Source organism: Panthera onca, chromosome B1 (genome assembly GCF_046562875.1).
Source record: "Panthera onca isolate mPanOnc1 chromosome B1, mPanOnc1 haplotype 2, whole genome shotgun sequence".
In the NCBI taxonomy this organism is placed as follows: domain Eukaryota; kingdom Metazoa; phylum Chordata; class Mammalia; order Carnivora; family Felidae; genus Panthera; species Panthera onca.
In genome coordinates, this window is record NC_138342.1 from 90,212,071 (window position 1) to 90,227,616 (window position 15,546).

Here is a 15,546-nt window from a genome sequence, read left to right on the forward strand (position 1 = left end):
TCAGGTGTTTAAGCTTGTTTCCAAAGGGCACTCTGCCTGCCTTCTTCACATTTTGTGCATTAATCAGGCACATGAGTTGTTTTTTCTATCTCTCCAGAAATATCCAGAAAAGTGAGTGATGAAATTGCTAGGTGGAATTATTTTTTTTTCTAATAAAATAATTCAATAAAATAATCTATGGTTCACACTGGCCCTGCTGCCCCTGACCATGAGATTAAGAGTGATCATTTTATCCTAGTCATAAGTAGCTACAACTGGGTCATCACCGTGGGATCATATGTTTGGTACAATGTTGTACTGCCAATGAAGTTACTAGATTTCACCATTAATCTAGTAAGCTGACTTTTACATGACCTGCCTATATATATCCCAAACAGCCTGGAGATTAAGTTATATTAAAGGGAATTAAACTGAAAATCAGCAAAAGTTGTTAAAGGTTGTTTTGTTATACAAGAGCCTTCCCAGGAGAAATGATGAGAAATCTGCTGCCAGAGCTATCTAAAATGAAATTACTCAAACATAAAAATTCATAAATATGTGGAAACCAACCAACACATTCTTAACCAATGGGTCGAAGAAGAAATACAAGGAAATTTTGAAAATACCTGAAGACAAATGACAATGAAAATATAGTCTACCAAAATTTATGGGATACAGTGAAAGTTTAGAGGGAAATTTATAGCTGTAAATGCATACATTATAAGAGAAGAAAGATCTCAAATAACCTAACTGTAGACCACAAGGAACTATAAAGAGAATAACAAACTAAATTCAAAGCTAGCAAATGGAAAGAAATAAAAAGTGAGACGGGAAGAGAAAAACAGAGAAATCAGTGGAACCAAAAGTTCTTTGAAAAGAGCAACAGAATTGATAAACCTTTAGTTGGAATGACTAAGAAAAAGAGTGAGAAGACTCAAATTACTAAAATCAGAATGAAAGTGGGGACATTACTAGTGATTTTACAGAAATAAAAATTAGAGTACTATGAGTAATTGCAAATTGGATAATCTATATGAAATGGACAAATTTCCAAAAAGATAAACACAACCAGTACTGAATCAGGAAGACACAGAATATCTGAATAGATCTATAAGAAGGAGACTGAATTAGTAATCAAAAACCTCCCAGCAAAGAAAAGCCCTGGACCAGATGACTTCCCTAGTGAATTCTACCAGATATTCAAAGAAGAATTAACACCAGTATTTCTCAAGATCTTCCAGCAAATTGAAGAGAAGGGAACAACACTTCCTAACTTATTCTATGAGATCAGGATGACTCTGACACCAAATCCAGACCAAAACACTACAAGGAAAAAACCCTTCAGACCAACATCCTTTATGAATACTGATACAAAAATCCCCAACAAAATACTAGCAAAACTGGATTTTGCAGCATATTAAAAGGGTTATATACCATAACCAAGTGAGATTCATTCCCGGAATGCAAGAGTGGTTTAACCTGAAAATCAACATAACAGAATGAAGAAGAAAAAAAATTATTTCAATTGATACAGAAAAAGCATTTGACAAAAATTCAACACCTGTTCATAATAAAAACACTCAACAAACTAGGAATGAAAGGAAATTACCTCAACGTAATAAAGGTCCTATATGAAAACCCCACAACTAACAGCATATTCAGTGTTTCTCCTCTAAGATCAGAAAGAAGACAAAGATGCCCAGCCTTGCCACTCCTAGTCAATAGCAGTATTAGAGTTTCTATCCTAGCCAGAACAGTTAGGCAAGAAAAAAGAAGTAAAATTAATTCTGTTTATGAATGATATGGCCTTATATGTAGAAAACTCTAAAGATTCCACACACACACACTAAGACTATTAGTTCAACAAATGGTGTTGGGACAACTGGACAGCAGCATGCAAAAGAAGGAAACTAGACCACTTTCTTACGCTATTCACAAAAACAAATTCAAAATGGGTTAAAGACCTAAATGTGAGACCTGAAACCATAAAAATTCTAGAAATGAACACGGGCAGTAACCTTTTTGACATCAGCCATAGCAACTTTTTTTCTAGATGTATCTACTGAGGCAAGGGAAACAAAAGCAAAAATAAACTATTGGGGCTTCATCAAAATTAAAAAAAAAATTTCTGCATAGCAAAGAAAACAATCAAGAAAACTACAAGACAACCTACAGAATGGGAGAAGATATTTGCAAATGACATATCCAAGAAAGGGTAGGTAGTATCCAAAATATATAAAGAACTTACGCAAGTCAATACTAAAAATGGACAAAAGACATGAACAGACATTTCTCCAAATAAGACATCCAAATGGCCAACAGACACATGAAAAGATGTTCATCACCACTCACCATCAGGGAAATGCAAATCAAAATGACAATGAAATAAAACCTCACACCTGTCAGAATGGCTAAAACCAACAACACAAGAAACAACAGATGTTGGCGAGGATGTGGAGAAAAAGCGACCCTTGTGCACAGTTGGTGGAAATGCAAATTGGTACAGCCACTGTGGAAAACAGTATGGAGGTTACTCAAAAGGTTAAAAATAGAACTACCCTATGATCCAGCAATCACAGTACAGGGTATTTACCCAAAGAATACAAGAACAGTAATTCAAAGGGATACATGCACCCCTATATTTATAGCACCATTATTTACAATAGCCAAATTATGGAAGCAGCCCAAGTGTCCATCAATTGATGAATGGATAAAGAAGATGTGGTATGTGCATGTGTATGTGAATGGAATATTATTTAGCCATAAAAAGAATGAAATCTTGCCAGTTGCAATGACATAAATGGAGCTACAGAGTTTGCTAAGCAAAATAAGTCAGAGAAAAATACCGTATGATTTCACTCATGTGGAATTTAAGAAACAAAACAAGCAAAGGGAAAAAAAAGAGACAAACCAAGAAAAAGATTCTTAATTATAGAAAGCAAACTGATGGTTGCCAAAGGGGAGGAGGTGGGGGGATGGATTTAAATAGGTGATGGGGGATTATGGAATGCATTTGGGATGAGCACTGGGTGATGTATGGAATTGAATCACTATATTGTATACCTGAAACTAATATGACACTATATGTATGTTAAACTACCTGGAATTAAAAACTTAAAAAAAAAAAAAAAAACCAGGTCTGGAAATTTTTTAAAAATGCAATCAACCAAAAGAGAGATTTGTCTTTTACATATTTGATTCTGAGCTTCGACTAGGAATGATTATTTTCCTTCATCTTCTCAATTATCCTGGAACTGCAAGACCCAAACACAGGTGCAGTGGGGAGAAAACTGGGGGGAGCCATTTAACTGAAAGCTCATGTCAAAGGTCAAGAAGAAAAATCCAGGACACTACAGAGGGCCAGGCATAAATGGAAGGTGAAGTCAGAAGGACATTAGAGAGGAGTGACTCAATAAAAGACTTGATAGGAAACTTGAGGAAAATTAGTTTTGCAACAACTTCTAGACTTCATGTACAGACCTTTCTAAAAAGATGTATAAATCATATATACCATATGTCAGGCATTACCTACTTAGGTGAGACAAATTCACACAAATGCCAATACTTAGAAGATATACAGGCGTGGAATAAATAGCTATTTGGGAACAAAGATTCTGTTGCATTTTGTACTGTCTTACGCATATTATAGACCTTGGGAAGGAGGAAATAGCCTTTTCCTAGGAACTCTCTCTTTTTGGAGATGCAGGGATTGCCTAGGAATGGACCTCAGCTCCTAATTGAGTCCCCTTGTCTGAAATGCTAAATGAGTGCCTCCCATATTACTAGAACCAGCCATAGTCTGGTTTAGCTTATTATTGTCTCCTGTCTTGAATTAAGTAAACATTAAAAGACTATTGGATCTAATAAATGAATTCAGCAAAGTTGCAGGATACAAAATCAACACAAAAATCAGTCACATTTCTATATTTTAACAATCTGAAAAGGAAATTAAGAAAACAGTTCCATTTACAATAGCATAAGAAAGAGTAAAATAGGAATAAATTTAGCCAGGGATATGAAAAACTTCTATACTAAAAAGTACTGAATAAATGGGAAGACATCCCATGTTCATGGATCAGAAGATTTATTTTAAGTGACAATACTACTCGGAGCAATTTAAAAATCCAATGCAATCCTTATAAAATTTCACTGGTGTTTTTTACAGAAATAGAAAAATCAATCCAAAAGTTTGTATGGAATTTCAAAGGATGAAAACAATAGCAAAATTGCCAATGTAACCAAATTTGCCAAAGTAGCCAAAACAACTTTCAAAAAGAAGAAATAGTTGGAGATCTCACACTTTCTGATTTCAAAACACTATAAAGATACAGTAGTCAATATGATATGGGCATAAAGATGAACATATACGCCAACCAATAGAATGGAATAGAGAACCCAGAAATAAAACCTCACATATATGGTCAATTGATTGTCTTTTTTTTTTCTTATTTAAATATTTATTTTTGAGAGAGAGAATGCAAGTGGGGGAGGGGCAGAGTGAGGGGGACACACAGAATCCGAAGCAGGCTCCAGGCAAGCTGTCAGCCCAGAGCCCAATGCGGGGCTTGAACCCACGAACCATGAGATCATGACCTGAGCCAAAGTTTGACGCATAACTGACCTAGCCACCCAGGCACCCCAAGGCTAGTTGATTTTCAACAAATGTGCCAATACCAATCAATGAGGGAAAGGATAGGGTTTTCAAAATAGTGCTGGGAAAACTGGATATCCACATGCAAGAGAATGAAGTTGATGTTTTAAACTACATACAAAAATTAACTCAAAAAATGGATCAAAGACCTAAATTTAAGAGCTAAGACTAAAACAAAACACTCTTAGAGGAAAAAAGGTGAAAATCTTCATGACCCTGGAGTAGGCAATCATTTCTTGATATGATTGCCTAATCATGCATGACACCAAAAAAGCACAGGAAATTAAAAAAAATAGATAAACTAGACTTACTCAGAATTAAAAACCTTGTGCAAATGATAAGAGAGTAAAAAGACAAAAACAAAATGGGAGAAAATATTTGCAAATCATATACCTGATAAGAGATTAGTTCAGAATGCATAAAGAACTATAACTCTGGTCAACAAATCTTCAACAAAGCAGGAAGGAATATCCAATGGAAAAAAGACGGTCTTTTCAACAAATGATGTTGGGAAAACTGGACAGTGACATGCAGAAAAATGAAACTGGACCACTTTCTTACATCAGACACAAAAATAAATTCAAAATGGATGAAAGACCTATATGTGAGACCGGAAACTATCCAATCCTAGAGGAGAACATAGGCAGCAACCTCTTTGACCTCGGCCAGAGCAACTTCTTACTAGACACGTCTCTGGAGGCAGGGGAAACAAAAGCAAAAATGAACTATTGGAATTTCATAAAGATAAAAAGCTTCTACACAGCAAAGGAAACAATCAAAAAAACTAAAAGGCAACCTATGGAATGGGAGAAGATATTTGCAAATGACATATTGGATACACGGCTAGTATTCAAAATCTAAAGAACTTATCAAACTCAACACCCGGTAAGTAAATAATCCAGTTAAGAAATGGGCAAAAGACATGAACAGACATTTCTCCAAAGAAGACACACAAATGGCTAACATACATGAAACGTGTTCAACATCAATCATCATCAGGGAAATACAAATCAAAACCAAATGAGATACCACCTCACAACTGCAGAATGGCTAAAATTAACAATACGGGAAACAACAGGTGTTGGCGAGGATGTGGAGAAAGGGGAACTGTCTTACAGTGTTGGTGGGAATACAAACTGGTGCAGCCACTCTGGAAAACAGTATGGAGGTTCCTCAAAAAGTTAAAAATAGAACTGCTCTACAACTCAGCATTGCACTACTAGATATTTATCCAAAGGATGTAAAAATACTCAAAGGGGCACATGCACCCCAATTTTTATAGTAGCACTATCAACAATAGACAAATTATGCAAAGTGCCCAAATGTCCATCAACTGATGAATGGATAAAGGAGATGTAATATGTACACACACACACACACACACACACACACACACACGAATATTAACCATCAAAAAGAATGAAATCTTGACATTTGCAATGGCATGGATGGAACTAGAGTGTATTTTGCTAAGTGAAATAAGTTAGGGACAGAAAAATACCATATGACTTCACTCAAATGTGGAATTTAAGATACAGAACATGAACATAGGGGAAGGAAAGGAAAAATAATAAGATAAAAACAGAGAGGAAGGCAAACCTTCCAGAGAAGAAGACAAAGCAGCCCAAGGGCCCCAAGAAGAATTTTTTTAAAAAACTACAACTCAACAACAAACATTCTGATTCACAAGTAGGCAAAGGATTTGAATAGACAGTTTTCTAAAGAATATATACAAATGCCCAATAAGCACAGAAAAAAAAAAAAGCAGTATCAGTCATCAGAAAAATGTAAATCAGGGGTGCCTGGGTGGCTCAGTCGGTTGAGCGTCCAGCTTCGGCTCGGGTCATGATCTCGCAGTGAGTTCAAGCCCCACATCAGGCTCTGTGCTGACAGCTCAGAGCCTGGAGCCTGTTTCAAATTCTGTGTGTCCCTCTCTCTCTCTGCCCCTCCCCCACTCATGCTCTGTCTCTGTCTCAAAAATAAACATTAAAAAATTTTAGAAAAATGTAAATCAAAACCTCAAGGTACCACTTTATACCCATTAGGGTGGCTGTTATGGAAAAAAAAAGATGGTTATTATGAAAAGAAAAAGAACAAAAGAAAATAACAATTGTTGATGAGGATGTAGAGAAATTGGGACCCTTGTCACTGCTAGTATTACAGGGATGTAAAATGGCACAGCCTCTGTAGAAAACAGTTTGGTGATTCCTCAAAAAATTGGTGATTCCTCATATAAAGTTGCTATATGATTCGGCAATTCCAGCCCTAGATATGTACCCAAAATAATTGAAAGCAGGGGCTCAACAGATACCTGTACTCTCATGTTCATAGCAGCATTATTCCCAATAGTGCAAAGTGGAAACGACCCAAATGTCCATCAATGGATGAATTGATAAAGGAAATGTAGTATATACACTCAATGGAACATTATTCAGCCATAAAAAGGAAGGATATTTTGATATACAATGTGGATGAACCTTGAAAACATTATGCTGAGTGAAATAAGCCAGGCACAAAAGGACAAATATTGTATGATTCCACTTACATGACATACCTTGAATAGGCAATTCAGAAGGAAAGTGGAGAAGTTAGTAGGGGCGAGGGGAGATGGAAAGTTATTATTTAATGGGCACAGGGTTTCCATTTGGAATGGTGAAGTCCCGGAAGTAGACAGCAGCAGTAATTACACAACATTGTGAATGTACTTAATGCCACTGAAAAATATGCTTTAAAATGATTACAATGGTAAACTTTATGTAAATCTTACCACAATAAATAAGAAACAATCCCCTCTAATATTTATTCCACCACCATTTTTAATGGAAAGAAACTGGAAATAACCTCAGTGTTCATTAACAAAGGATTTGGCTAATAAAGTGTGACATATTCTATATTGAATTCTTAATGGTCTTGCTTTCTGGCCCTTTACAGAGCAGCCTAAGCCAGATGATGGTATTCCTTCTCAAAAGCACTTCCGTGGTTGACCATCTCAGAGTAAAAGCCAAAGTCTCTACAATGCCCTACAAGTCTACCTCTTTGATGTTATCTCTTTCTACTCTCCACCCTACCTTCTTCACTCTGGCCCTATGGCCTCTTGTTCCTGGAAACCCCCCAGCATACTTTACCTTCAGGGCCTTTGCACTCGCCCTTTCTTCTGTCTGGCATGCTCTTCCCCAGGTACCTACACCCTTTTAGCAGGTGATCAGCTATCTATTCAAAAGAGGTTTCCCTGAATACCTTGTATAAGATAACAATGCCCCCCTTCACCCCCAGCCACTCATACACACACACACACACAAAGATAGCAATCCCAGTGCTTTATCTCCTCCATGGTATTTGTCACCCACAGACACTGTACATTTGTTCATCTTTTATCTGTCTTCCTTCCACTAGAAAGTAAGCTCCTTGAAGGGCAAGCATTTTGTTTTGTTCACACAGTGTTCTCAGTGCTGAGAACAATGCATGACCCTCAGTGCTCAATAAATATTTACTGAGAGAATAAATCCATTTAATAAAATACCAAACAGCTGTTTAAAAAGAATAAGGCAGATCGATACTCACTGACGTGGCAAGATCCTCAAAATACACCAGCATGTAAAGAGAGCACGTTAGTGAAAAGAGTTAGTATGATGCCAATTATGGAACAGGGGGAGTCTGTGTAAGCATATAAAAAATCCGAAAGGATATATTTCTCTTAACAGAGGTTATCTCTGAGAGGAGAAAGACAAAGTATATACATGTGTGGGGGGGGAGGTTATTTTGTTTTAGGTAGCAATAGCCTTAGTACCAATTCTATTTCTCGATATTTACCCTACTGAAATAAAGGTGTATATATCAGTTTTGTTCATAATGGCAAAAAACAAAAAACAAACAAAAAACCCCTGATGTCTCCTATGTGTTGACAATAGGGTGTTGGTCAGATAAATTTCAAAATATTCCTAAACAATGGATTTCTTTTTAATCTAGAGATCAGCAAATAATGGCCTTCAGGTTAAGCCCAGCTGCTGTGTTTTTTTTTTTTTTTAATGGGAAAAGTTTTATTGAAATATAGCCATGCCCATTCATCTACATATTGTCTATGGCTGCTTTCCTGCTCCCAGGGCAGAGTAGTATAGCTGTGACAGAGACCATATAGCCTGCAAAGCCCCAAAAATTTACTATTTGGTCCTTTACAGGAAAATGTTGCTGAACCCCTGGACTAAAATGGAGTAATCCAAAGTTATTTGTAGGAAAACAACATAGAAATGTTAATGATATATACTTGTTTACATGTTTATTAAATATGTGAATATTGTAAATAGAAATATTTATAAGGATTTAAAATATCACAGATATATGGGGCGGGGGGAGACTGGAAAAAATTCACATAGAAATGTTACAAATTACCTAAGCTGAAAAAATTAAAAGGTGATTATTTCCTCCTTAACAGTTTCCTGCATTTTCAAATTTTCTACAAAACCTTGTGTATTACTCTTTTTAAAATCAGAATAGGGGCACCTGGGTGGCTCAGTTGGTTAAGTGTCTGACTTCAGCTCAGTTCATGATCTCATGGGCTGTGGGTTCGAGCCCTGCATCCGGCTCTGCGCTGACAGTTCAGAGCCTGGAGCCTTCTTTGGATTCTGTGTCTCCCTCTCTCTCTGCCCCTCCCCTGCTCTCTCTCTCTCTCAAAAATAATGAATAAACATTAAAAATTTTTTAAATCAGAATAAAAGACTGACTTCTAAATATCTGGTTTACTGTATGTTCTTGCCTAAAGGAAGGAATAGGTAACTTTTTAAAAAAGTTTTTATTTAAGTAATCTCTACACCCATCGTGGGGCTCAAACTCATGACCCCCAACATCAAGAGTCACATGCTTTTCTGACTGAGCCAACCAGATGTCCTGGAGGAGTCAACTTTCAATGTCCTTCCTACAACATATTCTGCATTAGAAATGAAGTTTCTTTATCAGGCTAAGGACCAAGCATGCTACCTGCAGCAGGAAGTGACAACACAGTTTTGTTGAGGTAACTGGCTTATTTACTTTGTAAATACACTTTATGTTTTCAGATTCAATTGACTAAACATGTTGTTATTAACCAAGGCCAAGTTCAAAGTCCTGACAATCTGATTGAGAGGGTGAATGTCAGGGACTGGGGGAACCTTTAGAGGCCTTGTTTTACCACAAGAAGAAAACACGAGTCAGAAGGTTAACAACTTGTCCACGGCAAGCCACTTATGTTTGGGCAGACCTCTCACATGATTTCCACAGTGACTTCTGCATAATAAATGGAAGGAAATGAGGGAGAAGAAAAGAACAACAGGGATCTGAGCAATTCATCAGCCTACAAAAATCAAACATCAGGAAACCTTAACGATTATAATCAAGCTAACTGAAGTGAGAAAACATTTAAAGAAGAATGTCACTCTTTAACACTTTTTCTTCTATTCCTCTCTCTCTCTCTTTTTTTTTTTTTTTAATGTTTATTTATTCTTGAGAGAGACAGTGTGAGCAGGGGAAGGTGGGAGAGAGAGGGAGACACAGAATCCAAAGCAGGCTCCAGGCTCTGAGCTGTCAGCACAGAGCCCCACACAGGGCTAGAACTCAGGAACTACAACATCATGACCACAGCCAAAGTCAGACGCTTAACCAACTGAGCCACCCAGGCGCCCCTCTTCTATTCCTCTTTATTTACTTACCACATCACTGTTCGCTGCTATACCAACAATGTATCATGTAGCTGTTACTGCTAGCATTCACAGTTGTAGCTAAGTCTTCTTACTTCACCATGTCTTTTTCTCCCAAGATACTGGATTTTTTTAAAAAAAACGTGTCCTACTGAGATATAATTTACCTACAGTGAAATACACAGTTCGGTTTTGACAAAGACATACACGCAAGTAACCAACACTCTGATCAAGATATAGAACATTCCCATCACCCCAGAAAAATTTCTCATGTCCCTTCTCAGTCAATCCAACCCCTGGTCTGATTTCTTCACCATGGCTTAGTTATGCCTGCTCTAAAACTTCGTATAAATGCAACTATTCAGTACTCATTCTGTAGAGAACAAGATGGAGTCACTCATGTCAAGCAGGGGCCTGTGTCAAGCAATGACACAAGCAATTAAGGGTACTGCAGCTATAAGATATCACCACGAACAGCATCAGCTGACACCCTAGAACTGATAACAAGCAGAAGCATCGGAGGTCTGCAGGGCCCCAAGACTGATTAAATCCCTTTATAAAGGGAAGGATTTCAGACATGACCCCTCTATGACTGATCACTTAAACAAGGCAGCTGCCTCCCGAGGCTCTGCTGGATTGATCTCCAAACAGAACTGAGCTCCTTGACAGTTTGAACAGAATAAGCAGTAAGTGCCACAAGCTGACCCGGATAAACTGAAGCCTTATCTCAACTGTACGCCCACAGACTGACTTTGCATTTGGTTCATTAACTTCCTACATCCTTCTGTTGGCTGTTCTGCTCTGTGTACTGCGTAAGAAGCCAAGTTAATCACACGGCAAAATGTCATTGAGTTTGGAACCCTGTACCTGCTTTATAATTATGTTAATCTTGCTTTATGATGGAATAAAACTGACATTGTGAAAAGACACAACTCGCGTATACACCTTCATAGCATGCTACTGACACACTATCGTGTCTGGCTTTTTCGTAATGGTTTTTGAGAACTATTGTGGGGTGTATCATAACTTACTCTTTTTTTTTTTTTTAATTTGAGGGAAGGAGAGGCAGAGAGAGAGAGAGAGGAAGAAAGAGTGAGAGAGAGAGAGAGAGAGAGACAGAGAGAATATCCCAAACAGGCTCCATACTCAGTGCAGAGCCCAACGCGGAGCTCGATCCCACAACCCTGGGATCATGACTTGAGTCAAAACCAAGAATGGGATGCTCAACCAACCGAGCCACCCAGGAGCCCCAACTTATTCCTTTTTTATTGCTGAATAGTAGTCTTTCAAAAATACCCCATAGTTTTTCTCTTCCTCTCTTTTGTTGAAGGACATCTGACAATTTCCAGGTCTGGCATTAAACAAAAAAAATTTGTTCCAGTCCTGGGACCAGTTTATCCAAACAAAAAGAAGTTTGGGGAACTGGATTTTGTTACTTTTGAGATTCTGCCTTTCACTGATATTGAGATTTTTCAAGGACCTCCCCCGCTCTATCCCTCTGCAGGAAAATCAGAGTACATACGTGCAACAGGAGAGGAATGAAGTGGGCTATGTAGAAGATTCTCACGTTTATTTATTCACACAAGGCATAAAGGCTGAATACAGAAAACAAGTTACTATTCTGTCCAGTCTCACAATCCAATTTTGAAAAGGGTAGTAAATGCTGTAAAGGGTGATAAAAGGGCAGTAATAATTCCAGCCTATACAGTTTAAAGCATTATCAGGGTCCTGATGATAATTCTTACAAGTATAGCTTATACTTATCAAGCTTTAGCTAAATGCTAGACATTGTGCCAGTTATTTAATCTAATTCTTATGCTTCCAGTAGGTACATTTATTATCCCAATTTCATGCAGAGCATATAGATGTTCAGAAAGTACATAAAGAAGTCCATTAACACTATACAATAGAAGACACTCAAATGGGTGTAGAGACTCATAGAAACCTAACGGAAACAAAGTGGTTAATTTTTATGATTTACTTCATATATATCCATTTGTGTGTCTTCTATGTATAGTGCCATGTGGATTTGTGCAACTAAATAGTATAAATAGCATTTCTACTTTGTCTTTTCATTAGCAGTTTGCAAACTCCTCTTAAACCATGAGCTCTCTCTGTTCATGCTCACTGACTCGGGATGGGTGTAAGGTGTAGCATTTACTTCCCAGGGAATTACAAACCAGCTGGGCAACTGCGGTTTTACAAATAGAGTAATTTAACACCACTCTTGATAACAAAATAGTAAGTACTTAGATATTTTAGATACACTGTTACCAACACTTCTGGCCAAAATTCATGTATAACAAGAAGAATTTCAGTGGGAAAGTGACTGGTTTAAAATTATCTTTGGGGATTCAATAAAAAATGATTTCTTTTCCCCTTAACACTCTTCTTGTCTTCCTTTCCGCTCTGTCCCTACCCCAAATATCTTTTAGTATTCTTTTCCTTTACTGCAACTGATTATTATTTTATTCACCTATTTAATGAATGGAGCAGAAACGATTCCTTTCTCTGGCAGCAAAGCCCTGAATATGATTTGGAGAAATTTATCCCTAAGAAGCACTGGATGAGCTATGTGGTTTCAATGTTTAAAATAGTTTATCCAGGGGCGCCTGGGTGGCTCGGTTGGTTGAGCGTCTAATGTGACTGGCTCAGGTCATGATCTCACGGTTCGTGAGTTCGAGCCCTGCATCGGACTCTGTCCTGACAGCTTGGAGCCTGGGGCCTGCATTGGATTCTGTGTTTCTCTCCCTCTCTGCCCCTTCCCTGCTCGAGCTGTCTCTCTCTCTCTCTCCCTCAAAAATAAGCATTAAAAAAATGAAATAAAATAGTTTATCCAAGGGCTCCTGGCTGACTCAGTCAGTAAAGCATGCAGCTGTTGATCTCAGGGTTGTAAGTTAGAGCCCCACGTTGGGTGTAGAAATTACTTAAAAATAAAATCTTAAAAAAAAAAAAAAGTTTATCTTAAAAAAAAAAAAGCCCCTGAGTGGCTCAGTCGGTTAAGCGGTGGGCTCTTGATTTCAACTCAGGTCATGATCTCGAGGTTTGTGAGATCGAGCCCCACATTGGGCTCCATGTTGACAGTGTGAGGAGGCTACTTCTGATTCTCTCTCTCCCTCTCTCTCTGCCCCTCCTCCCCCACACTCGCTCTCTCTCAAAATAAATAAACTTTTAAAAAAGTTAAAAAAAAGTTTATCCATGGTATTGTGAACAATATAGTTTCCTGTATTAGGTTGTGAGGGCTGCCAAAACAAAGTGCTACACACTGGGTATGTAAACCACAGAAACATATTGTCTCATGCTTCTAGAGGCTACAAGTCCAAGATCAAGGTGTTAGCAGGGTTGGTCCCTTCTGAGGCCTCTCTATTTGACTTCAGGTACTCCTCTCCATGTTTTCACGTGGTCTTCCTCCTGTGTCTGTGTCCTAATCTCTTAGCAAAGGACACCAGTCTTAGTGGATTAGGGTCCACTCACATGACCTTATTTTATCTTCATTGCCTCTGTAAAAACCCTGTTTCAAATACAGTCACATTCTGAGGTGCTGGAGTTTAGGATTTCAACATATGAATTCTGAGGGAACACAGTTCGGCCCATAACACTTCCTATGTGCAACACAGAGTTGTTAACCTAACAAAATTTGAGAATATTTAGGAAAATGCTATAAATGCAGTTATATCCTGTGCAAGACGGTGTTTGTTAGGGTTGTTAAATTAACCACATTTCAACTATTTTAAAATCATTTGTGAACTTAAGTTGGTTGTATGGAAAGATGTTAGTGGCTACTATTTCAGAGAGCAAGGCTATGAAAGAATCAGGACATGCTGAAGATCATATCTACAAACAAGTAGTTTAATTTTTTTTTTAATTCTCTAAATTCAAAAAATGAGAAATCGAATCTAACAATGGGAAATTACAGAGCATATAAGGTGTAGGGTTTGTTATTAAGTTTAAAATAACTTATGAAGTGCATGGCAAAAATGGTATTAGAACAGAGTAGACTTGAAATTTAGCATATCCTGCTGTCATCTCTTGCCTATAGAAAAATTAGAATGGGTCATAGAATGAATAAGGAGGACTCACTACGTTTTGGTCACACTTTTAGAAGTACAGCATGGTGTTCAAACTTTTACTGGGGGGGGGGGGGGAGAATTTAAAAGATCCAAAATTGAGAAAAGAACAGATTGTTGGTTATGATCATTTAAGTTGATTCATAAGATACTGACCTTTCAGTAGATAAAACAGGGTCCGATATTGACAATTCTGTATGTCAACCTAACATTAAAGAGAAACCAGAGGAGTCAGCCTATGGAAGATGGAAAGGTAAGCTCCTAGAAGCCATTATCACAGAAGATTAAAGGACTTTATCTTAAAAGTATTATAGATTCAGGGGCGCCTGGGTGGCCCAGTCAGTTGAGCTCCAGACTTCCTCTCAGGTCATGGTCTTGCAGATCGTGAGCTCGAGCCCCCCTTTGGGCTCTGTGCTAACAAACAGCTCAGAGCCTGGAGACTGCTTCGGATTCCGGGTCTCCCTCTCTCTCTCCTCCTCCTCTGCTCATGCTCTGTCTCTCTCTCTCAAAAATAAATGTTAAAAAATTTTTAAGTATTATACAATTCATACTTAATATCTCAACCTCAGCATTTCCGGTTTGGTTTAATACCAATAATAGTATTGTCATCCCTCCTCACCGCTTCCTTTTTATACTATTAGCTACGTTAATCTTCCAAGTCTATTCTTTTTTTTTTTTTTTTTTTTTTTATCTATTCCTGGATTAGGCTTGCTGCTTTACCCAGGCTACGCGCTGATATAAATGCTGAGCTTTCACTCCCGGCATAAAAAGGTTTTCCTGCCAGTGGCAAGTTCTGAGAGCTTTACTCCGCCCCGCCCCTCCCCCCTCTCCCCCCCCCCCCCCCTTAGGCCACCCCTGCCCATCCTTCCCGCAGCGATAGCCTCCTGCACTGGCAAATTCTGCACTTTGCTTTCCCATCATCCTCTTGTCTCTGAGGGCAGGAAAGAGTCCCTTCCTCCGAATCCCATCTTTTTGCTGCGGAGGTGGGGCGGGGACCCCACTCTCCCACCTTAGGGTAGGGGTGCTGGTGTTGAAGGTGAGTGATCAGGGGCCCGTTCACCAGGCAGGTTTATACACTCAAATGACACGTGGGCGACCCGAGGAAATCCGACAGCCAATCAGGACGCAAGCGTGGTACCGCAAGCATCTTTGGTCCGGGACAGTAAATGCCCAGCCCGACCTG